At 37.5% G+C, this 27,108-nt stretch overlaps 1 long non-coding RNA gene across 1 annotated transcript; it reads left to right on the top strand.

The window, feature by feature from the left end:
- On the top strand, nt 1-24,814 carry LOC131906654 (uncharacterized). The gene is made up of 5 exons (XR_009378172.1): nt 1-388; nt 12,840-13,037; nt 20,981-21,298; nt 22,557-22,700; nt 24,635-24,814. It is a non-coding gene; the product is annotated as an uncharacterized LOC131906654 (long non-coding RNA).
- Nucleotides 24,815-27,108: the final 2,294 nt, after the last annotated feature.

Genomic DNA, 27,108 nt, shown 5'->3' with positions numbered 1-27,108 from the left:
GTAACAACTCAATAGCATTGCAGACATTCAGTTCTCGCGCAACTTTCAAGCTTGGGGCTCTTGACTGGTGGACAATCCTGTGACCTGGGGCTCAGCACTTGCCCTCATCTGTGGCTGTGTAGTCTTCCACACATGGCTTTCAGAGTCCCTGTGCTTACCGAACCAAGAACCGGAAACAACGAAGGCCTCAGGAGTTTTTATGGACTGGACCTGAAATCTGCACTGAGTCCTCTGACAGTTTGTAGATTCTGTCAGTTGTAACTGTCATGTCATCTGCAACAGTGGTCACTGGCGCAGAAACAGGAGGCCATGGATTCTCTGAGCTGTTCTCTGAGCTGCTGCTGTCCTCAGTCAGAGAACACACCTCCTGTAGCTTCAGGAATGCAAGGTGTTTTCCTTTTTTTTAATCTACTTGGTAGCTTTCCATAACTAAGCCTGGCTACAGCCTGGCACACAACAAAGTTAAGATATTTATTCAACTTTATGTAATTAGTCCCTCGTGGCTTTTGATGTCAAGGACTAATAATACCCAATTCTTCTGACAGAAATTGCTACATTTAAGGAAGAAATATAAAGGGCACTCATTTCAGAAAACTAATGTAGTAGTTTAATTTGCTCATTAGGTTCCATCATTGCCAACTGATTTTATTCTTTGAAATAATTTTCATAATAACTTCACTGAACTTTCGCCTGAAAATAAATGGGAAAGATTAACTAAAATTTTGCTTTAGGTTGTAGATAATTAGTGATTTTGTGTTTTTCCAAATGTCTCTGTCATAAGTGCAGAGATAAGAATTCTAAATTCTTTCCTTGCAAAGGGCAGTTCTGAGCTATTCACACAGGCTGGCATTCAGAATAGTGAAATGTGAATGTGATCCCAAAGTACATTTTAAGGGTGCTGGTAGACACAGCACTCCCCTGTCGTGTGCACTGGTAATTCTCCATGCAAACTGTTTCTCACAGACATGTTTTGCAGATATTATTGAGATGAGAACTTTATAATTAGTTTGAAAAGGTCGAAGTTATTAGATGAGTAGTTTGTAGGTGGTATGTTTTCAAAATTTGAGTGGTTATGAATGCTTGGTGAAAGGGAGAAAAATTGTGCTCTGCTTCAACAGAAACGGCTCATTACCTCTGGCCAACTTGTTTCTGAGAAAGAATTGGCTACTTCCGGTTGCCTCATTAGCTTGGAAGGTGCTGGGGAAGGCGATGTTGTTTTTCTGAACCCTCTGGATTTGATCTCTCCTAAAAGCCGAGTATTTTTAATTCTGTAGGGCAGGGGAATTATCTCTCTCGAGTGCATATTCTAGGTGTCTCTGAGAACATGCACAGAAATCAGGCTCAATTTTGTGTTTCGAGCCCACAGAAGTATGAACATCTGAACTTCACCCCGCAGACACACGTGGGTGCAAAACCAAACATCATTGTCTAGAATTACTAACAAGAAACAAAGCTACTCCATGACTTATTGAACTGTTGTACATCTCCCTCTGAGGAGGAGGATTTAATGATTTTTTCTTTCTGAAAACTACTTTTCTATTGATCCTTTACATAAGCAAATATATGTATTTTCTACCTCAGGGTAAAAGCAGGTCAGAGAAAGAAGCATCTTAGTGGGCTAACGTTTGAAAAATGAGTTAAAATTTTCAGAGGAGTGCAACAACTCTTCTTTATGCTTCATAAAATCCATATGTGTCCTCAAAAGCATCGCCAGTTAACACCTTAAAAAATTCCAAGCTCATATTGTCATAGGAGCTAAGTAAAATATAACTCTACTAAAACGATTTGGAGAAATTTTTCCTTTTTACAAAGCATAATTGGATTTCTACCAAAAAAAAATTAAGAACTTCCTTGGCATAGGGAGTTTGGAACGCGTTCATAGCAACATTAAAAGCAGAAAACCACAGATGCAACCATGGAGCCAAAAGCCGTCGACGTGATTGGAAGCATACTTTGCTTTGATTTTGCTGTTGACGCTCCCTTCCCGTTACCCACAGCTGTCAATCAGCTCTGATTGAGATGAAGCACCGGATCCTGCTCCTCTGCTCACTCAGCAGCTGGTTGGTGAGCACCTACTATGTTCCAGGCATCCTGGAAGCCACTGACTATGTGGTATGACAGGTATCTGAAGGGACTGGCCTAATTTGAAGTTCGAAAAGCCAGAGTGTCCTCAGGAAACAATCCTTGACAGTGTTTAATGGGGGTATGTGTGGTAGGGGTGGGGGATACTCTACTTGAAGCAAAATAGGCCCATGCCAAACTATTGCCCAAGTTTTCTTCAGAAAAGAAAGAGAGAGAGAGAGAGAGAGAGAGAGAGAGAGAGAGAGAGAGAGAGAGAGAGAGAGAGAGAGACCCTGTTAAGTACTTGGGGGACTGTGTCCTTTTTATTTCGGAAGCCAGTATTAGCCATTACACCACCATCTAAATAGTTTTTATAAAAGTTAGCAGTTCAGAAATAATAGCTGATTGTTATAGACTGGGTGGGCTTCTATACCTTCCTCTCCAGCTGCCTGAACATTTTCTACCAAAAGGAAAAGACATGGTTTCAGCAGCTGCATTATTTTTCCCCTCAGGCAACATGTCTCTTAAATTCAAATTCATCAAAATGGATACCTAGATTCTGATAGCTCTATGAACTATAAAGACCCAAGATTATTGTCACAAAATGAAAACAAGTGACACCAGTTAATGCTGACCTTTTAGGTTATGACTTCAATTTTATTAATAATTTCTCTGTGGAGAATTATATTGAAAATCATCCCAATATTAATCACATATTTTGATACTCATTAACCATTTCTAACTTCAGACATGTGGTGATATGTTTTCTTTCTGACATTCTCAAGCCCATTACATTAACTGACTTAAAACAACACCAGCAATGAGTTGTCTGACTTCTCCCCTGTAATACAATCCTGGCTGAGATACATAGCCATAGGAGACCTGAATAAGCTCCAATCTTCTTTGTGGTCTCTGATTTACTTTCCCTGGTGTAATCCGACCTCGGGTCGGAGAGACAGATATATACTTAGTATGCATCTGTCTGTCTGTCTGTCTGGGAGCCTTCCTATTCTATTCACTGCCCCATGTACTGGTAGGTCACTGGTCACTCTAAGTGGCCAGACCTCAAAATCTGAAGAAATCAGGCCACATCCCACACTACTTCCAGATTTCTATCTATGAAGAGTTAAGAAACCAGTGCTGAGCTGTGGGTTTTACAGCTTCTAATTTATTACTTTTCCCAGTACTGGATCCTTAATGTTGCTTGTATGTTTTCTCACACTAGATAAAAAAGTCATGTACTTTTTATATTCAGGGAATTTCTCTGAATGTTTTCCTCTAGACCCTCTATATCCCTGTCTTCATGTCCAGTGTGGCTACTTCCCCTGTACTCTAAGCTATCCCTCTTAATGAAGCTCTTCTCTGGGTTTTAAAGGGCAGCCTCTCTTCCCTTTTAAGGACCCATCATGTTGCCACTGATAGAATGTTTTGTCCCCTCAGGCACTCTCACTCAAGGCCTGATTGTTTGAGAGGCTGTCTCTCCTAATGAAGTTCATTTATGAATGGTAATTTTATTTCAGCTCCTATCCCAAACCAGCCAACCTTCAGCTTCTCTTCCATTACTTCCAATATATATCTCCCATGAAAATTGGGCCTGCAGTCAGATAGATAACTACTCCTTCATAAAAGAAGAGCCTTTGAAAAATCTGGAAGTTTGGCTCTTGACAGTAGCTTGCCTTTCACCTGCCAGCATATTCTCCAGGTTCTTTTTGTGGCAAGCCAGAACAAAACACAACAAAAATTCCCCAGAGATTTAAAGAGTACTATCTCTTGTCTCTGTCTTTTCTTATTTACTGTCCTTCCTTTACTTAGTTCTAGTGTCCATTGTCCTACCAAGCATCCTAATGACAGGTCACCATGACTGTCATGACTGAACATCGTAGACTACTCTTAGTTCTTTTGCTGGGCATCTCAGTGCCTTTGGTGCTATTCATCACTCTCTCTGAAATACCTTTGGCATGTGTACAGGGCTCTTTTCTGCTTTCCTTCTTCCTTTAATTGATGCTTCTTACTAGTGACCCTTTGGCTTTTCTCTTTTTCCTGATCCCTACTGGCAAAGAGCTGCAGAACTTAAACCCCAGTCATCTTTTTTCTCGGCACTCTCACAGTTATCTCACTCTCTACCAATAGTTGTAGACAGCAGTCATATGCTTAACTCTGCAATTTGTGTCTCTAGTCTTGACCTTTTTTCTTGGGCACAATATCTTTTTTTTTAAATTTTTTTTTTATTTTGCAATAAAGAGCTCCCCCAAGCTCTCTTTCCCTCGACCCTTGCCCTTCACTACTCCCACTCATGTACAGGCTGTTCAAGTAGATCTCTTTCCATTTCTCTGTCATTGGGCGATCCCCGTGTCTTTCTTGGGGTCCTGTTTTCCAGGTAGCCTCCCTGGTGATGTGAGTAGCAGTCCAGTCATCCTTGTTCCACATCTAGTATCCTCCTATGAGTGAGTACATACCATGTTTGTCTTTCTGAGTCTGGGTTACCTCACTCAGGATGATTTTTTTCTAGATCCATCCATTTGTCTGCAAACCTCATGATGTCATTGTTTTTCGCTGCTGAGTAGTATTCCATTGTGTATATGTACTACATTTTGTTTATCCATTCTTCAGTTGAAGGGCATCTAGGTTGTTTCCATGTCCTGGCTATTACAAACAATGCTGATATGAATATAGCTGAACAAGTGCTCTTGTGGTGTGGTTGAACATTCCTTGGGTATATGCCCAAGAGTGGTATAGCTGGATCTTGGGGGAGATGGATTCCCAATTTTCTAAGAAAGTGCCATATTGATTTCCAAAGTGGTTGTACAAGCTTGCATTCCCACCAGCAGTGGAGGAGAGTTCCCCTAGCTCCACATCCTCTCCAGCATAAGGTGTCTTCAGTGTTTTTGATCTTAGCCATTCTGACAGGCGTAAGGTAGTATCTCAGAGTTGTTTTGATTTGCATTTCCCTTATGATTAGGGATGTTGAGCAATTCCTTAAATGTCTTTCAGCCATTTGAGTTTCCTCTGTTGAGAATTCTCTGTTTAGTTCTATAGCCCATTTCTTAATTGGACTGTTGGGCATTTTGATGTCTAATTTCTTGAGTTCCTTATATATTCTGGATATCAGTCCTCTGTCAGATGTGGGATTGGTGAAGATCTTTTCCCATTCTGTAAGCTGTCGCTTTGCCTTGTTGACCGTATCCTTTGCTCTACAAAAGCTTCTCAGTTTCAAGAGGTCCCATTGATTGATTGTTTCTCTCGGTGTCTGTGCTACTGGTGTTCTATTTAGGAAGTGGTCTCCTATGCCAATGCGTTCAAGACTACTTCCTACTTTCTCTTCTAGCAGGTTCAGAGTAGCTGGATTTATGTTGAGGTCCTTGATCCACTTGGACTTAAGTTTTGAGCACAATATCTTTATTATCCGTTTGTTTGATACCTATCTACCTATGAGTATCTAATGAACTCTTGAAATCTAACTCACGTAAGTAGTATTTTAGATTTCCTGTCTTCTTTAGATTTGCCTTTTGTTATTCAACAAATCATTAAAATAACACTGTGCCTGAGCAAAGATCTACTGTCATGGAAGTGAGGACGGGAGATGGAATGTGGTTTCCTCCTCGTGTATTTTTTTATATTCAGATTAGTGACTCTCCAGCTATGTTTATGCCATGTTCTGAGCAAACAGCTTCATATTTGGATTAAATGAGCACTTTCCGAACTGTGACAAAACTGAAATCCTCTATTTTATATGTTTTATATGTAATTGGCAACACACCACGGACCTCATTCCCACTGAACACTATTTTGCTCTAATTTAGCCTGTTTTCTGCTTAACATGTGACCAGGTGATACACTGCAGCCCTGGAAAGGAAGAGACAAGCCATTTAAATACAGAAGCATATCCGGGAATTATATACAAATCCATAATATTTGGAACAGCTTTATTGTGTGTCATTTGTTCTCTCTTTTAATGTTTCTTATTTATTCTCTTCTACCTTCGCCACCCACCTTTACTGATTTATTTTTCTCATGAACTTTCAACTCAGTATAGATTTCAGAGTCAGAACAAGAGGACTATTAGTTTTTCTAAGTTCTTGAGGTTATTTCAGAACAAATCAATTTGTTATTGTATTTAAAAAGGCATACATTTATTTAACAACCACCTTGTTACTTAGGGGACGACTCAAGAGCTGCCAATCTACAAGTGTGAAAACCAGACTGATTATGAATTTTGGTTTATTTTCTGTGTTTGCATTTTATGTTTTGTTTTCTCTGCTTGCCTTGCTCTGGCATTAGCTTTTAGAATGCTAACTAGCTTTTAGGTTTCATCAGCTCCTGCATCAAAGTAATAACAGACTCTTACACAGTAATAAACAAAAACTGAAATGCTTGAAAGCATGTGGAAAATGCATAACACTCTGGGCGTCCAGATTTTAATCTTTTGAGAGACAGCAGGAGAATTAGTACCTGAGAAAATTGCTCTATGCACTTCATTCAGATTTTCACTGTGTGAAATTGAAGAAATAATCATACTTCACATGGAACCCAGAATGAAAATCCTGATGTAGTCTGGGATATTGGAGTCTAACTAACTTTTGGTTTATCATAGTATACTTACTAAGTAAGGGGTTAAATTTTCCTTAACCATACGTAATAGAATATATCTTGTTTAATGAAGAGATTCCAGGACATAAAAATTGCAGCTGCCTTTTTTAGGCTTATTCTAGAGGACAGGATTCACAGAAAATAGTTGTATAACAGTCATTTCTACAGGAATCCATTCAAGTTTCAGTGTTTTCCACCTGGGATCTGTGTATCATAAGTAGTTGCTCATTTCTTAGGAAGCCTTATGTCATAACATGAAGGTTTTTTTAATGTTGTTCAGAAATATTAATAAAATTCTATTTGTGAATATCAGGCTGACTCTGCTATGCCCAACAATCACAATAAAATTACAAATATGGCTGTGTTGAGTTTTTAATGAAATTAATGTCTAGGATGACCATTTTCTTAGAATGAGTTGACAAGCTCACCTCCTTGCTGTTCATTTCCCAGTGTCAAAGTGATAATAGTGGCCCAGAGATTGTGGAATATTCAGGCTGAATTGTTTTCCTAGTTATTAATATGAAACTGGTTTTTAACTATATTTAAAACTAAAGTCAATTTATGATATAACTTTCAATTACATACTATCACTTTGGATCATAAATTGACTTTAGTTTTAAATATAGTTAAAAAGCAGTTTAGTATGATAGCACAAAATAATACGATGGCGGAGTAATGTATTCATTAAATATCCTGGGAATATAGTGCAGTCATATTCAATCATCCTGACTAATAGCAAAGGTGGAGATGTACAAGATGCTCCAGGGAGATGATGCAAAAGCAGTTAATTCAATTTAAAAAAAAACAATAATTTATTAACAATCTCTATTTTAAAAACATTATGTGAATTGATGCATCAAATTCTGTTCAGACACAATTATAACATCTCCATGATATCCACTCTGAGTTCCTAGATGTAGGAACATGTTGTAAGTCTGACAGGAGGGGCTTGGCAGACATTGTTCTGGGTTTAGACCCTTAAAATTAAGGCACCATTTGAAGTTTTTTGAATGGTTCCAATTTTGTCACAGGAGCCTTAAGAGGCAAAGGAAATTCTTTGTCTAAGACAGAAATATGCACCGGCAGAAACGAGGGAGTTTGAAATGTGAGAGAAACTCAGTATATCACTGCAGAAAATGAACACATGGTGATTTGAGAAGAAATGAAGGCAGGCTTGGAGGCCTGCCCCTGCATGACAGTCAACAAGAATGTGTGTGGGGGGTCTCAGTTCTAGAACTGGAAACAATATACTTGAAGGCTTAAATGAGCTCAGATAGAGGTCCGTTCCTCAAGGCCACTGTCTGTGAAACTCTAGTTTGGCCTTATGAGACACTCAGCAGTCAGGCCAACTGAACCATGCTGGCTCCGGAATTCTAAGCCAAGAGATTGAGATATAAATGGATGGTTTTTGTTGTTGCTTGTTTTTTAGTTCACATGCTGAATTTGTGGTAATCTGTTACGGCAGCAATAGAAAACTAATGCAAGTTTGTATATCAGCTTGCAAATTGCTGTAATTATTTGCCCTCATTGATTGACAAGGAAGCTGAGGTACAGAGAAGTTAATAAACAAGCTCAAAGATGCCGATTTTCAGAGGTGCTATTCTGTGGCACAGAATGGAGATGGACATCAGAGCTGGAAGTCTATGCTTCACGGTAGTCAGAAATATATTACTGTCACACCAAGATTTACTATATGAATTGTATCTTTTGCATAGGATTTTCAGTAGTTCATTACCAATAACACATGTATTTTTTAATACATTTACTGATACACTTTAATAAATTTGTTTCAAACAACAATTTCAAATTAATCATGCTTGTTTTAAGATAACGAATACACAGTGTGGTCCATCAAATTGATGAGTTAGTGGTTAAAGAGTGGGAGCTCCTTGTTGAAGTAAAGCACAATAACTTCAGATAATGACAGAAACCAAAAAAATCAAGTTGATACCAAAAATATAAAAATACTTAAACAGCACAAGTTCTAGTCATAAGAATTGTTGCAAGATCTGCATGTGCCATCTTCCATCACAGCATCATATTCTGGATGAGAGGTTGTGATGCAAATGTTCAGGTCTAGTGAAAGTGCTTGACTTTCTGTAAATTAGTACAAAACATGGTAAACTTTCCTCAAAACTAGGAGCACCTGCCCTTCTGGGGGCAGGGGGAGTCAGTTTTCTTTAAGAGTGAGGCTCTCAGTAGGTACACGTTCTCCAGTGGATGACCCCATGCCCAAGAGTATATGGGCGAACAAATTGGAATCAATGCATTATCAAAAAGAAAAGAAAGAGGACTTGAAGTTGAGTTGGGTGGGTGTAGGGAGCTAGGAGTGGATCTTGAGAGAGTTATGGGGAGAAGTGACAGGCGACTCTAAACAAGCACATTGCATGAAATTCTCTAAGATTTTATAAAAAAAATTTTGAAAATGGCATGCAATCAGATTCAGCTTAGTCTTCTGAGTCCTATGTCTGAAATGTGTGGTGTCTTAAAAAACAGGGCCTGTCTTCTACTACTGGAGACAATGGAGGGTAATATCAATAGCCTATGTTGCTTTTGGTTTGTTGAACTCCCTTGCCATCAACTTGAAAGGAGGTTTCTCATGCCTGGACTGAGGTTTCCCCTATGGCTCTTGGGGAAAATATCTTTATTTCAATTGGCATAACTTCATTTTTTTTGTGTGTGTGTACATTTATATTTATTATATGTAATTTTAGGTAAATATAGCGAAATATGATTTCTTTGACTTTTTCAAATATCCTTAGAATTATTTATCTTTTCTTTGTCCTTCTCCTTTGTAGTGTCCTCCCCACTTGCTCCCCAGTTAAAGCCCCCCTGCTGTGGGATGGTCTGTATGTCAAGTGTGTTGCTGATTGGTCAATAAATAAATCACTGATTGGCCAGTGGCCAGGCAGGAAGTATAGGTGGGACAAGGAGGAGAATAAAGCTGGGAAGTGGAAGGCTGAGAGAAAGACACTGCAAGCCGCCACGATGACAAGCAGCATGTGAAGATGCCGGTAAGCCACGAGCCATGTGGCAAGGTATAGATTAATGGAAATGGATTAATTTAAGCTGTAAGAACAGTTAGCAAGAAGCCTGCCATGGCCATACAGTTTGTAACCAATATAAGTCTCTGTGTTTACTTGGTTGGGTCTGAGTGGCTGTGGGACTGGCAAGTGAGAGAGATTTGTCCTGACTGTGGGCCAGGCAGGAAAACTTTAGCTACACTCCCCATTTCCCCCACTTCTCCCGTCATGTAGCTTGTATCCTGCTAATACACGCTTGAGTGCACCCCTATGGTTCCTTTTCACTGTCTTGGTTTCTGCTGTTGCCAAGGACAAGAAAGTCTGCTAAAAGATGGTGTCTTCTAGATATGACATTGAAGCTACACCCATGAAATTTCAAAGATATGACTGCCTAAACAAGACCTGGAAATGCCACCAGTTAACTTGCCAACATGGACAGAGGCAATTTTCATGGGACTCCATCCCTAGATGATGAGATATAGGCAATTAATGGCTGCCGAGGGAGCCAGAATTAGTCTTCAGCAGAGTTGAGCAACCAATTGATTATCCAATACCAAGTGGTAAGCCTAAAAAAAAGTATACATACATGTGGTGATATTGTGTCCCTCAATATATTGTGCACCCTAATAAACTTATCTGTGGTCAGAGAACTGAATATCCACTAGATAGACATAGAGGCTAAAAATGGTGGCACACACACCTTTAATACTAGCATTCCAGAGGCAGAGATCCATCTGGGTCTCTGTAAGTTCAAAGCCACACTGGAAACAGCCAGGCATGGTGACACACGCCTTTAATCCCAGGAAGTGATGGCAGGAAGCAGAAAGGTATATAAGGCATGAGGACGAGGAATTAGAGGCCTTTTTAAGTTTTTAGCATTTAGCAGCATTTCAGCTGAGATCCATTCAGATGAGGACACAGAGGCTTCCAGTTTGAGGAAACAAGCTCAGCTGAGAAGTTAGCAGAGGTGAGTTTAGCTGTGGCTTGTTCTATTTCTCTGATCTTTCAGCATTCACCCCAATACCTGGCTCTGGGTTTGTTTTTAATAAGACCTTTTATGATTCAAGCTACACATACAAGCAATATTAAATGTACTCAGTAGATTGTATTTATGTATTTATTCATATGTACACACACACACACATATATATATATAATTATAGAGGAAGTGTAGGACATGAACATGGTTAGAGGGAGAGTAGAAATGGTGTAATTAGTTATAATTTAATTAAAAAGAAAATAAAAATTTAAAAATGGCATCTAAGAATTATGAGCTAACAAAAGCATTACAAAAGCAGACCCTGCCATAATGAACAAAACTTGGCAGAGGCTTCTGAAAATATGCCCTTGTGAAACAAGGGACTGTAGATCATGTACCATCAAAAGCAATAGGAAAGGTGGCTGTTCTAATACTACAAAGACAAATTAAACTTGGTTAAAATAGATTAATATTAAATGTTGCAAAATGAAATAAATATTAATAACAGCAAATTAATAATAAAGAGTGCCAATCTCTGAGTTCATTAATAAATCAAATTATTGAGAATATGAAGAAAGAATAATTGCTTCATATCTTTCAACTTGAAAGCATTGCTATTTTAGATCATGCTAATTATATTTTATTCATAAAAATGTGGAAAACATTTTTCAAATAAAAATTACAGGTATTACAACTTATGTGGGTTATACTTTTTTGATAGACACATAAACTTTGAAAACGTTTTTGTTTTAGTTTGTTAGTTAATAATTTTGCTGTTTTCAAATGTAATTTTTAGTTTCCCTTAATGCTACATGTCCATCCTAACAGAAAAGGAAAATGATGTATGTGTCATATATTAAAAACTATACAGGAACTATTAAAAAACATAGAATTATTGTTCCAAATGACACCATCTCATCATTCATAGATCAACCTTGGAGGTAACGCACTGGGACGCTATTACCGGATAATATTGTTAACCTCATGTAACTTATTCTTGTACATTTAAAAAAAAAATCAGTTGACAGTGATTATTAGTAGTTTCATTGTATCCTGAAAGTTTTGGCTAGTTTACAGAAGAGTTACTAAAATTATTTAATAATACCCAATAAAATATAAATATTTTTATAATACATATAATATATGGTATATTTCAGCTATATTATCATTCCTCTAACTTCAAAGCTTTAACAATTACAGATTAGTTGATGAAATAAAATGTCTTTTGATGACTTAAAATGTATTTCAATTATACTAATAAATGTTGAGTCAACTATAAATTATTGGCTTTGATAGAGTGAGAAATCTTTTCATTTTGTTTTGTTTTTATTTGTATTTTTTTAACTCATAAATCTCCTGCCTCAGTTTCCCATCTCCCGGGATTACAAGTATGCATCATTAGAAGAGATAGCTCAGATAAGGAGAAAGAAAGACTTCTGTTAACTTGTGAATGACCATCAGTTCTCCTGTTATTGTTAAATTATAATAGAATGGGAACTTGTAAGTGATACCACTTTAATTTTTAAATATTATTTAAAGTTGATACAAAGTAGGTAAAAAACAAAATAATATAGAATACATTGCTAAAACTGTTCAGAAAATATGGAGGACAAAATGTAGTGTAGGTATATGTTCTATACACTACCCCTCTCACTCCTTCAAGAGGCCCATAACACACTAATTTTAAACTTACTGGTCTTTAGATAATTCTTTGGGTATATAATTTAAATATTTTATTTCGTTGGTCTACCCTTTGTAATAGTCTCTGTATGTGGTGAATGTAAGAAGGAGCTTCCTCCTGACTACGTAGTTACGTGGTACGTTATACATAACACAGACTTGCTTGGACATCTGTAAGCATGGAGTTAGCAAACACCACTTGCCCTAAGAAGCTACAGTTCATTTCTTCTAAATGGGGTTGTTTGGTTGTAAGTCTCCAACTTATAAAACTGTACAAATATATTGAAAAACTGTAAAGTGATATAGCTGTGACTTTTCCAAATCATCCTGCATATATATTAGGCTTTTTTTTTTTTTTTTAGAGTGTTGTTGCTTTTCTGCAAAGACTTTGCTTTGTGTTAGCAATCACCTACCCTTTGAATTCTTTCTGCCAGGCCTTTAACTTCTGATTTCTCAAGAAAACACTATGTAATAATATCAGCTCCTTTTATTTATTTATTTTTTTGCAGAAAAATACAGCATTAGCCATATGTCACAGCAAGTGTTTGTGTCAAACTTCCTGCAATATGGACTGACAGCAGATGGACACAGAGACAGAATGAGGCTACTGCCAATTCTTCTCTATCTTTGGAAGTCAAATGGACCTCATTGTTTGGAGTGGGCTATCCAGAGAGCCAGGACTGTGGCTGCTGTCTGTTCAGACAAAGGTAGACTGGCATTTACTTTGTTTTCTTACTTTTAACCAGATCTATGTATCTTGCATAAGTCTATGAAATAAAATGTCAATATATAAATAAACAATTACAAGTGAAATTGAATGGTTTATGAACAATGAAACTTCCTGAGTTATAAGTGAAGCTTATGATTATGAAGGAAAGAAAATCATCTTACTGAAATTACTTTGTTCAGATATGTTGGAACTTTATGATTTTTGCAACATAATTATCATTTTAAAGTGCTTAAAATTTACCTTAGAAAATAAAAATACACATTGTACACAGCAACATATTTTGATTTCTATAAAATTTGTACCTGAAATAATGTGCTCAATTAAGTTCTTTGTTCCACTTGAGTCATCCAAATCATGTTAGTGAAAATTAAGATATTCTGAAATGCAAATTTATTCAGGCAAATAATGAGTGCATTCTGCTGTCCTTCATATCAAATGATGATATATTGAATGGCAAATACAGATTGTTTTTCTCCTGAAAAACTATTTGTCTTTCCTACAATAACAACTTTTAAAGGCTTTTTTTTTTTGCCTTGCTTTAAGTATCTCAATTCCCCCTTCACTTTTCAAATGAGTCATTTTTAGTCTTCTTCTCTATTGTCAAGAACAACTAAGCATCCCTGACTTCTTAGGATCATTTTAATATGCTCTTCTCAGATATACAGATGTTTGTCTGTTCACAAAATGCACCAAGACCATTTTAAATATTCAAAGTTATTCTTTAAAAGTGTATTAATAGACTGTAAGTTTTAGTTTCTTGTATAATATTAGAGGGACCAGCCTTAATATTATACATCCCAGGGGCTCAGGAGAGAAACTACAAATGGTGAGGACTATTTTCGGGAAATAGAATCTCAGCACACAGAGCTCTTCTTAGTCCAGGCATTTATTCTTCCAAATCTTCTTCTTCATCCTCCCGTGCCCTGGGAGTTGTGGTATATATGGTATATATACACTTACAAGCAGTAATCCCTTGGCAGTGCAAAACCAGGCTTCCAGGGTCAAATGGAGGGGTGATAAGAATCACATAGAGGGGCAGTAATTGTTAATTATCATCTGCAACCCAAAAGGGAAGTGACTAATGAATTAACTACAGGCTAAATTAGGGTAATATCTAAGAAGAGGGATCTTACGTGCTCAACTACAATCTTAAACATGATTGGTAGAAAATGTTAAGAATCTATAAGTTGCTAGGTCAATGGGAGAAAATAAAACTGCTTTCTTTTTTCCTGTGGCTCCTATCTGTCCAAGCTATCTGTCATTTTTTCTGCAGGGTGGGGGAAAGTGTGCTTAATCAGTCACTAGGCAACCTGTGTACAGCTAGATGCCTCTGGTGGTAGTTAAAGGGAGATCTGGAAATGGAGGTAAGATTTGGGAAAGGAGGAAGTTAAGCTTAATTGGCACATCCGCCAGGCCTTCTCAGATGGGTAGTCTGGACACTTAAGAGAGTACAGAGGTGTCTCTGATAAGGTACTTTCCTCCATCTGGGAATGGACCTGGCCGGATGCTGCTAATGATGATAATTACAGGGAGGCTTGAACTGGGGTTCCGGCTGAGCATAGCTGTCAGCACAGAAGGTTATCTAAACATTCCTAGAAGTGTTTAGATAAGGAGTTAGAGATCTATTAAGTTAGTAAGGCTGTAAGAAAGGAGGGTCCGAGCTAAATTGTGTAAAGCTATTACTTAACATCCACCTGACCTAGGTGGTGTCTCCTTGTGGAATTTACCTTAAATCAGGAGACTTGCATGTGGACTGTTATTACTGTTTGTCCTTGAAAGTGGCTAAGGGAGATATCTGATTTCAGAGGAAGCTTTTCCTGAGGCTGTTCTCCAAATACCTTGAATGTGTATGTCCAGAGTGATCAGTCCACACTGTTAGCCCTTCTTAGGGAAAAATCAATTGGGAAAACTATGAAGGCACACATGATTTTTATAACAGAAGACAGCTGATATATAACAAGCCAAGTAACACCAAAAGCTCCTTGGAATTTGGCTTCCACTGAAGAAATTTCTTGATCCCTTCAGGTAGTGACTTTCCCATAACCAGCTGAGTTCTTATGATATGTTCCTGTGGCCTGAAGCACTAGTTCTTAGTTCTTCAAGATTGAAAAAGCAAGGGTCATTTGAAATAGCAGAGATTTATTCCCTTTTCTTCGTTATTTACAAAATTTTAATGGTGTTTTAACACATCCTGAGATAAGTTAGTAATTATAGAAATACTAGAATATCTCAAGGCAGACATTGCATGCTCTTTTGACCTTAGCACTTCTGGCCCCAATCATAATTTCTACAAAAACTAAGAAATACCGAATGGACTAAAGAATATCCTATGAGTCAATATGTTAGGATCCTGGAGGACGTCAGGAAGAAACTTCATCTCAAGAGAAGGGGAATTCAAACAGGGAAAGCTTAACCAATCCTTAATCTTTGAGTCAAAAGCAAGTGTATTCGACCTGATACTTGTGTTCCAGATCAGATTTCCTAAAGTCTGAGGGCTAATTACAAGAAAACAAAAATAAGAAAGCATATGAAATAGAACAAAGAGAAAGTTTAGTAGAACTTTGCACCTCTAACACTCCAGTGCTTCCTTCACCTTAGGACCAAAGAGGGGGCCAAACAAACTAGCTTGTGAGGATGCTTTGTAGGGACTCTTGAAGTCTTTGTAAACCACTGTAGCACCTTGAGGAGGCTGTGGTGTTTCTCTGGCACAGGCATTTCCTGAAGAAGTCAGAGGTTGGAATGCTCAGCGTTAGCCTGCTAGAGCAAAAAGCAGACCACAACCCCAAATGTGGCTGTTGATGCCATTAATAGATTTTTGGTGCCTCATAAACTAGCCTTAGGCTGGGCAGTGATGGCGCACACCTATAATCCCAGCACTTGGGAGGCAAAGGCAGGCGGATCCCTGTGAGTTCGAGGCCAACCTGGTCTACAAAGTGAGTTCCAGGACAGACTCTAAAGCTACAGAGAAACCCTGTCTCGAAAAACCAAAAAAAAAAAAAAAAAAAAAAAAAAGCCTTAGAAGTATAAAAGGAGGAAGAGTTGAAGAGTTGGAGACTGGGCCATTTTTAAGATGTTTGGTTAACTTGAATTTATTACCACTCTTGATACTTTCCTTATATCAATTCTCAATATGTATAGATTGAATGAAGAACAATGAAGAAATACAAGAAGTCTACTGCAGATTTACTTAATATGACTCATCATATACTTCACACTCTGTCTTCAGAATTTGGGGCATTAAAAATTGGATCAAATGTATATTTAACTGAGATACACACACACACACACACACACACTCACACACACGTGTGCAATAACATGTGCTATTTCATTACAGGTATACATTTTATAATATTAAGTCAAAGTGACCATATTTTCACTTGCTGTTTCATTATGGTGAGACCATTCAACAGCCTCTTTTTCTAGCTCTCTGAAATACAAAGGGCATCATTTCTGTTGTCTGCAGTAGTCCCCCTCCTGCTCAGCAGCACACTAGAACTTTTTGCTTCTAACTTAGTTAGTATTTAGTACCCATCATTCGACTGTCTACGTCTACAGACTCTTCCCAGACTCCAGCAACTCCATTCTACTATATTCTCAATTTCCACACATTTGAGAATTTTAATGAATTAAAATAATAATTTTTAGTCACACAATGGTAGAAATAAATGGTTTAATCTTACAGAATGCAAACATGAGATTTTTCCATAGTAAAGTCAGAGAATTTAAAAAAATCAGTGCTATGTTATTTAGTAATGTGTGTGTGTGTGTGTGTGTGTGTGTGTGTGTGTGTGTGTGTGCATACATGTAACAACAGCTAAAGAGATGAGGACATGAATCTGAGAGAGATCAAGATGGATCACATGAGAAAGATGTGAGTGGGGAAAGGGAAAGGGAAAGGAAGAGAAATAATACAATTTCAAAGAAAACAATTTTTATAAATAAAAAATTAAAAAAATACTATTTTTGGGGAATGCCTTGCTTTTTAATTTCCTAGGATAATAACGTTAAAACTAGGAATATAGTTTACTTCTTAATCAAGATAATTTCCTAATTATCAAATTTTGAATATTAAGATTTTATTTTATAGTTTCTTGGCTCAAAGACAAACTTTAATGAATTCTAATGTTTTAAAATATCCTAGAGAAGATGAATATGGTGTCAGTAATGAAGAAAAATGATTCATTATTGAAAAATACAAACAATACATGTTTTTACAGCTGTTGAACCAGCTTTTTTAATCCCACAGGAATAATCCCTGATGGCATAAATGAATTGACATGAATTTTCGTTTAAAACCTAATTGTTTTCATATGTTCAGGAAAATTCTTGTTGAAGAAATAAGTATTTGATTATGATACTCTCTTGCTTAAGACTCTTGATGATAACTTGCTACCACCTGTTACAGTCTGAGTATCCAGTAAGCAGGTCTGGATGCTTGTGTTCCCATTCAAGAATCTCTCTAAGGCAGTGGTTCTCAGCCTTCCTAATGCTGCAAACCTTTAATACAGTGTCTCATGTTGTGCTGATCCCCAACCATAAAATTATTTTTTTTGCTACTTCGAAACTGTAATTTTGCTACTGTTATGAGTAGTAATGTAAATATCTGATATACAGGATAGCTGCTGTGCAATCCCCAAGGGGCTGTGATCCACAGGTTGAGAACCACTACTTTAAGGAATAGTTTTGAAGAGTGAAGAAAGAAAGGGGAAAGAGTTAAGAATGAGGGAAAGAAATAGCAAACTAGGAAAATAAAGCAGAGAAGTGAAGGTGAGGGAAGGGTCATGGCTACATAGAATTCTATAGGGAGTTCTGAGGCTGAGACAATCTTCTGTCCTGTCCTGAGTATGGTGAAGGATGCAGGTCTTTAGTATTCATGTCACTCAGTCATCGAGTGTAGGTCTCAATGGGAAGCAGGCCATGACTTTGGCCATGTCTCTCTCCAGCATTATAGACAATGCAAACAAACAAACAAACAAACAAACAAAAACCAAAAACAAACCAGGACTGGACTAACACAAGCTAAACACTAAGAGTTTTCTGCTGGTCATTCTCCAAGAAGCTCGGAGTATAAGACATTACCCATTAAAGGAGGATCTAGATACTACAATATGATATATACCTATAACCCAACAAGATGAAAGACAGAGGTGGTAATATACACCTAATCTCAGAAATCAAGAAGCTGAGGTAGAAGGGTCAAGAATTAGATCAAAGCATTGGCATTGTAGATAGTTTTGGGCTCGTCTGAGCTACATAGTGAAACTATCACAAAAGACAAAAAATTAACTGGACAAAATGTTAACTCACAATCTCAACCAGATCCAGTCTCGTTTTCAGCTTTATTCTATGCTGTTATTCTAACTATCCCCAGGGCACTAACTTGCATGCCTCCGTATACCTCAATGCTGTGAAAAACACATATCTGCTCTTCCTTCAAAGTTGTTGTTAGTATTACTTTCATATTGCTATTATCTATTTATTGATGATATAGACTGATATCAAATACTTAATATAGAACCAGATAAATAGCAAAGGCCCTATTAAACACAAGTGAGCAAATGAAGAAGGAATGGGCAATAATTCACAGATCAAAGAAGATGCAGGTGCCATTTACTCCTCCATGGAAATCAGTTCTACTAACCATGTCCATTTAATTGAGTGCAAAAATCAGAAAAGAAAGTTTACACTAGTCTTGGTATGTCTCAGAAACAGATTACATTTGTGAAAAGTACAAATATGTGATAGATTCCTTGTCTTGAAAGCTTCCATGTTGTAATTGAAGAAATGGGAAATGAGAAACATAGCTAACTAGTTGGGCAATATAAAGTAATAGTTAATACAAAAGTGCTTGAGAAATCTACCTGTTTAAGTGGAACTATTGTCACAGAAAATATCCATTTATTTATTCAGAATTTAGATCTCTTCTTATAGAACAATATTTGACATTTTACACACACAGCATGTATATGTCATAGTATGGCAATCACAGCCAGGTCCAACCTGTCTTTTTGATCTACTTAATCCTTTTTTTAAAATCTTGTCTATGCCTTAGTACTAACATTGATAAATAATGCAATTGCATTTATGGTGTCCTATTTATGTAACAAAATAGGAGAGCATGTTTTTATATCAAGCAATATTTTCATTAATATCTTTGAAATACCAGGCATTGGGGTAAAACTGTATCCAACATAGACAGACTCTTTGCAATACACAATCTTCAAAAAAGCCGATGTTGGGTGATTACAACAAAGAGAGACAAGTGTTATGAAGGGTTAATCACAGTATACTCTGGGAACATTCAGCAAGTGCTTCCTTGTGCTGAGGCTTCATCTATAAAGCAGGGTCAGCTAGGCTTTCAAGGGAGAGTAGATGGAGACTCGAGTTTCCAGGGAAGATGATGGAGGAATGGGTTCCACATAGAGAGAAGATATGAGAGGAAGTTGATCTATAGAGCCCATTTCTTCTGTAGCTTGAGACCACATGGGTAAAACAGGCAGGGAAGTAGCTTTGCCACTGGAGCTGGAGGTGAGTGGATGGTAGCAGATAAGGAGAATAGACAATAAGTTATGGGGCCAAGGGAGAAGGTGGAGCTGTGGACCTGCTTGCTAGAGCACTGTAGTTCAAAGACACACACATATATACTTACAGCACATCTCTCTCCCCACCTGATGCAGGACGTGAAGAAGAGGCCTAACTGTGTTTCCTCTCATGTTCAGGTCACTTGTGCTGGAAAAGAAAGGGAAGTAATATATACAGTATACCAAAGTAGTAGACTAAAAGATAAAACCATCTATCTTTGGAAGCCCGTCCACAGCAAGGAAGAGTGTCTATGGGTAGGAAACATCTACACACACACACACACACACACACACACACACACACACACACACTTATACACAAGTATTCTTTGATATCAAGAAATCATCTGATATTCACAGGTTGATTTAACTGTTATTGTAGATACCCAAAGCCAGGCCATTTTTTTTCTCATCTTGGACATAAAAATTAACCTCAGACACATTTACCCTGAGACATTGATGAAGTGGGACAGAGAAAGGGCATTCCCTACCTTTCCAACACACAACCCAAAACACTGCTGTTGTGCCACCTATAAAACACTTCTTTTTTAATTAAGAAATTTTTAATTCATTTTACATACCAATCACAGATTCCCCTCTTCCCTCCTCCAGCCCCTCCAGTATCCTCCCAACCCACAACCCATTCCCTACTACAAGAAGGTAAGGCCTCCCATGGGGAGTCAGCAGAGCCTGGTACATTCAGTAGAGGCAGGTTCAAGCCCCTCCCCCTGCCTCAAGGCTGATGGAGGTGTCCCACTGTAGGTAGTGGGCTCCAAAAAGCCAGCTCATGCACCAGGGATGGATCCTGATCCTACTGCCAGAAAGCGCCTTAAGCAGATCAAGCTACACAACTGTCTCGCTTATGCAGAGGGCCTAGTCCAGTCCCATGGAGGCTCCACAGGTGTTGGTCTAAATTTCATGAGCTCCCACTAGTTTGGTTTGGTTGTCTATGAGCAAGGAGCATCAAGATCATGATGGGGAAACCTACAGAGACAAAACCTGTGAAACACTTCTTATAGGACTGTCCATGTTTCAAAGAGCACCTACTCTAGAGCAAACCCGTTGCTTGGACCTTGTCACTAAACCCACACTCAAATCCATGACATGCTGTGGCATCTCTTCCCTGCAAAGACCAAAATCCACATTCTTCCATTGTGCACGTGAGGTTTTCCTGCATTGGGCCTAAGGCATAGAGGGTAAGTTAGGAATTGTAGGTTAGTGATGGTCAGGCACCTTTGCATTAAGAGTGACACAGCACTGTTAGAAAGGACCAGTGTAGTAATTCTGCAGAGAATTCTAGCTGACCAGTCTCTTGTTCTCAAATTCTCACCTACAGCTTTCCCTGAAAAAAGAAAACGGAGAATATGAAAATGAAAACAAACGCAGAAGAAGAACAAGCCCCAGAGGATCTGTGAGCAACGCTGCTGCAGTCACGACTCTCAGTTTTTTTTGTACTTTGATTTTGCTCAGGGAACTTTGAGCATTACTCATCTTTAATTACCTTAATTTCATGCTTAACCCAGGCACAAAGAGATCTGCTTGTAATTTCAGATGAGAGGAAATGAAATTCCCCTCAGCAAAGTCAAATTTTAAAATTCAAAGAGGGAGAACAATGTATTGAATCACAAACAATATGAACCTTTTGCATTTCAAGGTAATTTTGTAGCTTTTTCAGTATTAAAGAACTTAAAGTTTGTTTTGAAGGCAGACTAAAACAACAAAATCTGGGAGACAGTGAGGGATAGAGAGATAGTAAGATAATTCAAAGTCTGTTTGTCTTTAGCAAGTGAGCTTCTCAAGAAGTGATATTTTTCTTTAATTTCTTTTGTTTCTCAATGCTCAAAAAAAGCATTATTTTACAATTAAAAACAGAAGTAATTCAAACCAATTAATGAATCTAAGTGGAAGAGAAAGTGTCATTAAATGGCTGAAGTTTGATAAAGGCCATCTAAGGAGAAGCAGGAGATATGGGCATGCAGAGATGTTTGCTTAAATTAATCATGCCTGCCTAGACCTTTCCCTGGCTTTTCTGTCTCTGATTTGATGCTGATGAGGCCGATGACTCACACCAAGAAACCACCTCCTGAAGCCTTTGATAAATTTCATTTTGCCAAACTAATTTCCTGAGTTTGAAAAGGGAAGTAATGAGAAAATGGTAATATGCAAAAAGTTACCAACCCTTGTGCATTATGGATGATAATATTTAGCTGTTTCTATGAGAGGCAAATACTGAGATCACATTTTGCATTTTTAATACCCTTCCTATATTTGTTGAGCAAAGCCAGGGTAAACATATATATCTCCCTAATGAGGACGCTAGCACAGAGAGGCCTCTTTACTGTGAAAAGTCCCATTTTGAAGAACACAGAAAATGTAGTTGAAGCCACAGCCATTTTATTTTTTGAAAACCATAGCAGAGACTGTCTTTCATTACGGAAGTGCAAGTCAGTTAGGACTATGATCTTGATGGATGACACAAAGATTGAAATAATGACCAGCCTTCATTTAACAAAGGTCAGTAGGGTTATAGGCCCTGATTTTTTTTTTTAACTGGAGACAATGTTGGACTCAACAACATTCATTTTGGAAGGTTCTTCATGCAGAAGTCCTAACTGGGACATATTTACAATGCACCATTTTCTTTAGGCATTTGACGGTGATTTTAAACACATACTTTGAAAACTACACAGCCAAAAACTTTAAAATTCTCAAAACTTCATCTTTGTTGTCTTTAAATATTTATTTGACATCAATACCTTTTTCTAAAAAAAAAAAAAAAAGTGTCAGTCTCCATTGAAACCCAAAATAGGGCTGTAGGCTACAAAGTCTAGAAGCTGTGTCCAGGGGAGCAAATGAGAAGGTGATGGTCATTTTATAAATTGAAAAAGCTGAGACTAACTTGGTTGTTGCAGGCCAAGTGACGCTGCTGTCAGGCTGGAGAGAGAAAGCTGAAGGGTAAAGAAGGCTACAGAAGCACAGATGTGGTGAATCATCCATAGTCAAAGGAAGATTTCTAATTTGTGCACAGCTAATATGTTTTGAAGATGTGGTGAGAGGTTTGTATTTGCTATAACCATCTGTCACAGAGTGTCTTGGCATGGTCCTCACCAATAGTACCAGATTTCAAATCTGACATGCATCAGATAAAAAGAAGAGTCAAATAAATATCTAGTAAAAATAATCTATAATAGGACTCAAATGGAGTTGAAGATGTTGAAAAATATCTAAACTGATATACAAAAATCAAATTCTGGATCTTCTTCCATTTCTTTCAACCAAGAAAAGCAAATGCCTTGTGTGTGTGTGGGAGTATTCTGACATGTCCAAGGAAAAGACTGAATGTGTGAAACCAGGGCTAATTAGCTAGGGGTTTCCATCAACTGAAATACTTGTAAGCTGTGGGATCTTCTGGTAGAACATGACAGTGATGGTAAGGATAAAAAAGAGACACTGTCCCCAATGTTGGAATCATTAATGAAGAACAAGCTACTGCCCTGTAAAAATCTAGATTCAGTACAGGAGAAAGAAAGGTATCAAAAATACAAGTATAACTTATGTCTTTCTGAAGTCTACTTTATATAAAATGATTTACAGATATTTGGAGTATGAAATGCTATGTGAGATAAAATAATAGCTCGCAGAGGTAAGCATGCTTTCTTAAATAAATATGAAAGCCTACCACCTTCTAGCAGAGAAGTCTTAGTCTCTTGTGAGAACTATTGCAGGGATGTTGTTTAGTTGACACACAGGATCGATCTTTCTCAACTCCAGATCATTAGACACATGCCTTGATATCTTCTGTAGATTCAACATTCTTAGAATTTTTTTTACAGTTTTTTATGTGAAAAAACAAGCAGCTATAAACTTTATTTACTGTAGCAGCAAATATTCTTTGTATGCTCTACAATATAATTTCAGTACCAATAGTTGAGTGCAAAATATTTATTTCCATCTAAAAGAAAACCCTGTGAGTTGTTTCAACATTAAACAAAGTTAGATGCTTCTGCAGAGTAATTTGTTTTCAACAGTGAGTATCAAGCTTTACTGCAGAGATGTGTCAAGAAGAATACAAATCATTGGAAGCCACGATGATCAGGAATGCTTTTGGGTTTTCCAGTAAGGCTGTAATATGCAGAAAAATGAAAAAACGTCTCAGCTGTTAAGTGCTCTAAACTATAGGTAGGGATGATTAGACTCCAATCATCCAAGACCTATCCCGGTATTATTATGATTATATCTAATAAAACTCCTCCTTTAATCAGTGAGGTTGCCTAGACCTAGGTCCTTATTTGAGGGCTATGTTGGACCAGAAATTACTCAGTAAAATGCAACCAACAAAACAAATAACTGACTTAGTTCACTGCATGTGCCATGACTTTCCATTCTTGTTTTGGGAAGTCTCCATATGCTTATCTTTTTTTTTTTTTTAACACAGTGCTTCCTCTAGCACCATATCAGCATATTAACAAGTACTGTGCCAACGTGTTTTCTTTATTTGTGTCTTTTGAAATGGCACCCTTTCGAGAATGTTTTCATTATTCTTTTCCTCGATGCCTAATTCTTCTATCACTTGGCACTGGCCAACGGATGACAGAAAGTAAGAGCACAGAGCACAGACAAGACATTGAGCTTCCAGGAGAAGTAGAGGTGACAGCTTTGTTGGCCTTAGCATTATCTCATGAGTCATGCAGTATAAAGCATGGTCTAGATGAAGAGTGTTTCATCTATAAAGCAGAGAATTTCAATGGTTTGGTCTCTGTCTCTCAACACACAATAGTGTTGAAGGGGGTAAAAAGTTTACACTGAGAGTATTCAGTACAAATTTAGAAGGCAGTCTTGTTTTCAAACTTTGCTTGAATAATAGAACATCAATCAAAATAGAAATTAATCTGTTTAGGCAGATTCATTTTAAAGTTTATTTTGTGCAAAGAACATCAGGAAATTAATAATGTATTATATTCTTGTTTCTGTACATCATCCATGCCTGAAGTGAGCATCGTCATTGAGGATATGCTATCCAAAGCTGACATTAATATTTATGTGGTAGCAGCTACCAGAAGAGCAGACAGAGTGCCCAGGGGAAATAATTCACTTTCTCAGATCAGCCTTGCATCTCAGCTCCTCATCAGTGAAGAAAAACCTCAGAATAACTCATTTGTTGATCAGTAAAAACTTCTCACAGCTTCTCTCTGGCTCTTGTTTCTAGGCTTTCCATGTTCTGCCAGGGTTCTCATCACTCTGACTTTCAAGCGTCGCAGGTGTTAATGAGTGTATGTTTTTTATTTAAAGCAGATGAAAAAGTTGTCATCAACAAGGTACACATTAATATCCTTTAAGAGATCGATGTTTTCAGAAAGTGTGCTGTGATGGCAGGCTGGTTAAACCTTTTGGCAGAACAATAATGTATGCTTTTGAGTGGAGTGAGGGAACTTGATTAGTAAAAGAAAGCAAATGAGTTTTGGTATATTATGAGGGCCACCCACAGAAGTGATTATTATTAAATGAGGAGAATAAATGACCTTTTCTTTTAACAATCTGTATTTTATGCTTTGGAGTTCCTCAGACAGTGACTATGTCTATAAAATAACCTACTTATTTGAGAGCATCGAATGCATCTTTTATTTTCAGTTTTTCTATGACCTCCACATTTTTTAAAAAGTTATTTCTGTATAGTAAACACATTCAAAATCCTCTCTTCTACATATTTTGAGACATTTGATGCCTTGCTGTTAATTATATTCACCTCAGTGTGCCATAGAACACCAGTACTCATTTCTCCTTTATAAGGATAACAGTGTGCCTGTTGATTGAATTAACCACTGTCCTTTCATTCTGACAATTACTCTTGTACTGTCAATGTCTATAAAAATCAACTTTTTGAGACTTTACTTACCAAGAGATCTTACGGTTTTTGTTTTTCTGTGTTTGGCTATTTCATTAAATTTAATGATCTCTTGGTCCATCAATGTTGTCACGAAAGACAGGATTTCATAGGCTTTGTGTGATCAGATAGAATTCTATCAAGTGTATGTGCCAGATGTTTTGTGTCCATCCATCTATTGATACGTTACATTGTCATGTTGTTGTTTTGTTCTCTACTAATGAAAAAATCTTTATCATGTGTCCAATTTAAATGAACACTTAAACAGGTAATCAACAGTTTCAAGAGGAATCCAGATGAATTTTCATTTCCAAGTAAAAGTAGCTCCCCATTTCAAATGAAGCAGATGTGTTGTGTGCAGTAAGGAGTGGCTGGGACTATGGCAAAATAAATTGTTTGTTTACCTCAGAGTTCCCTAGTGAAAAAGTTGGCTACTATTGCTAGATCTTTTGACTCAAGATTTGATGTGAAAGTCATTAGCAAACAAAATGATAGAATGAGTAAATATCTGATCAGGCCGTTCACTGAAAAAGAACCTCAAAGTTACCTGAGAGATGACCTGATAGCATGAGAAATTTAGGAACAGGATAGTAAAACAATAAAGAGATGTTACTTTCATCCCATCAGATTTAAGCAGTGCCAACCAATCCAGAAAAGAACCCCTGAAGCACCTCTCCAACAGAAATTTGCTCCACCATTTCAAGGGGCAATTTTGTGATATTTAAAAGGGTGAGAGATACATATGCTATGCCCAGCCACTCCACTCACATATTTTGTATAAAGATGCTGCATGAATGTCTGCAGTCATTATTGGAAACTGAAAAATCTGGAGGTCTGACTATCTATTTTTTAATTTTTCATTACCATATATTAATTATAGATAGTGAATCTCATTGGGATAATTTCATACATGTATATAATTCATTTGATCCTCCTGCTTGCTCTGGCACACAACTGTAGAATCAACTTCAAATTCTCTTTCTCTAATGCTTCATATCCAAACAGTAAGTTGTAGGAGTCAACCTTCAAAGTATATTGTCAGAATCTGACCATATCTCTTTACTGATGTTGCCTGGTCTGAATCCATATGAACCCTACCCTGGATTGCTACAAGGTCTGATTACTTCACCTCTACAGTCTACTCTTAGCACAGCAACTCGAGTGATTTCTCTACAATGCTGTTTAGTTTATATCTTAGCTCTGCTCAATCTCTCCGAAGGCTTTTCACTGTGTACTTAGTAAAAGTTTGTCTTTCCATGTTCCAGAATGTTCCCCAGGGTCTGGTTCTTCTCCATATCTTTATATTCACTTCTCACTTCCCTCTCACTGTTAATTCTACTGATCTCATCACCCTTTCTCTCCCACCCAAAGCTGATCTCAGTGTCTACAGACCATTATGCTTTTTATCTCACGTGTCTTCTTTGGCCTCTCATTTCTTATCACCTTCTTGCATACTTTCTGCTCCTCTGTCTACTTTTAATTTTAACTCTCCATCTTTATAACTTAAGTTCAACAAGGGCAGAAAGCTGTGTCTATTAATTACTACTATAGCCCCAGTACTTAAAATTGCATTTAACACATAA

This window comes from Peromyscus eremicus, chromosome 3, assembly GCF_949786415.1.
Source record: "Peromyscus eremicus chromosome 3, PerEre_H2_v1, whole genome shotgun sequence".
NCBI lineage: Eukaryota > Metazoa > Chordata > Mammalia > Rodentia > Cricetidae > Peromyscus > Peromyscus eremicus.
Note: the sequence above shows the minus strand (reverse complement) of the source record. Positions and strands in the feature narration are given on the sequence as shown.